The sequence below is a fragment of the Colobus angolensis genome, unplaced genomic scaffold, assembly GCF_000951035.1.
Source record: "Colobus angolensis palliatus isolate OR3802 unplaced genomic scaffold, Cang.pa_1.0 Scaffold145, whole genome shotgun sequence".
NCBI classification, from domain to species: Eukaryota; Metazoa; Chordata; class Mammalia; order Primates; family Cercopithecidae; genus Colobus; species Colobus angolensis.
This window is the reverse complement of record NW_012114544.1, coordinates 4,145,494-4,147,555: the sequence shown is the minus strand read 5'-3', so window position 1 is coordinate 4,147,555 and position 2,062 is coordinate 4,145,494.

Genomic DNA, 2,062 nt, shown 5'->3' with positions numbered 1-2,062 from the left:
AAAAAAAAAAAAAAAAATCATAAGTCAGAAATGCTTTAAATACACCTAACCTACAGAACATTATACCTTGCCTTAGCCTGACTTAAATGTGCTTAGACCACTTACATTAGCCTGCAGTTGGGCAAAATCATCTAACACCAAGCCTGTTCTACAATGAAGTATTTAATATATTATGTAATAACGTATTGAAAGTGAAAAACAAAGGATTATATGAGTACTCAAAGTACACATTCTATTGAACACATCACTTTCACACCATCATAAAGTCAAAAATTGTAAGTCAAATCATTGGAAGTCATTATTATCTGTATTAGAATCTGGATTGGTTAATGGGAGTGACTTAGTGTATGAGAAGGTCCTCTGAATTAACCAATTCATTTTTATGTGAATTTCCTTGGTTTGTCACATAACAACCTTGTGATATTGTGATATAATAGGAAGTATATAGTTGATCTTCATCTCTGGGTCCTGGTACACAGCATTTAAATCCTTGAAATTTCTTGAGTGATAGGTGCGAGGAGTGTCTTTTGTTGTTCATAATAAATCCCTTTCAATTATATCTGAGTTTATGCTAATAGAGTGACTCTTGATGTGTGTCTAGATAGCCTCAGGATGAAGGGTAGTTGCCGTACAATTAGAGGGTTGGAACTTTCAGCTGCACCTCTGACCTCTGTGAAGGGGAGAGGAGCTGATCACCTATGGCTCAATTTAATCAGTTATGCCTGTGTAATGAAACTTTCATAAAATCTCTGAATGATGTAGTTTACAGAGCTTTCACGGTGGTTAATGCATCCATGTGTGCAGAAGGTGGCACATCCAGCTCTACAGAGAATAAGCTACTGTGTTCAGGACCAGTCCAGATCTGGCTTTACGTATCTCTCCATCTGGATTCATAGTATCCTTCATAGAATCTTTTATAATAAACTGATAATGTTAAGCAAAATGTTTCCTTGGGTTCTGTGAGCTGTTACAGTAAATTGTGGAAGCTGAAGAAGGGGCTGTGGAAAGCCACAATTTGTAGTCATGTCAGACGGAAGTGTGGGTAACCTGGGGACTCACTACTTTCAGTTGATGCTTGAAGCAAGGGCAGTCTTGTGGGACTGAGCTCTTTCTCTATTGGGTCTGTGCTAACGCTGGGTGTCAGAATCTAATTAGATTGTAGGACACCCATGTATGGTATCTCCAGAGACCTGGAAAATTGCTTGGTGTGGAAAACCCACATATTTGATGTCAAAAGTATTATGAGCAGAGAAGCAGTTTTCCTATAAACCTAAATATAATTCTCTTCAAATAGATATTACCTTTCAAACAATAACATTAATTTTAATGTGGTTTATGTACAATATGACTTAGAAGATGTCTAACTTATCTTAAAAGCAAAAAAAAGTACAATTAACCAAAATGATAGCTTATTTTTAACTTAAATGAAACATGTTCTATAAGATTCTCTGCTGTAAATTTACATCCATTATTTTATTTAACATCACAAAATATCTATGATGTATCATAGATATCATGATGTACCATCTATGATAGCATCATAGATGATACCATCTATGAATGATGGTAAACCTCATTTCACAGATAAGGGAAGAGAGGCTGCAGTTAAATAGTCTGATCAAGGGTACAATGTTAATGTGTAGCAGAGTGGCAATTTTAAATAAATAAGATCTGTTTACTAAGTTAACATGGTCATTTTAAAGTTTGGTGACCTCCCACTGAGTTCTAAACTCAGAATTACAAACGAAGTGACCATTATTTCAGGCATTACTTCTTAAATAACTGCAAATTGCTTTTTTCCCCTTTTACTCACCTTTCCTGGAAGAATCAGTAGATATCAAACTTGAAAATTAGTAATTACAAAATGGTGAAAGGAACAACAAAAGCCATTTTGTGCTATTCCCAGGGTAATGAAAGACAAATGTTAGTCTTTCAATTCAAAATATGGAAGAATTTTTCAACAATCATTGCTATACAGCATTACAAGGAACTGTTTGTAATGGAAACAACTTCAAAAAATATATTTAGGCCGGGCGCGGTGGCTCAAGCCTGTAATCCCAGC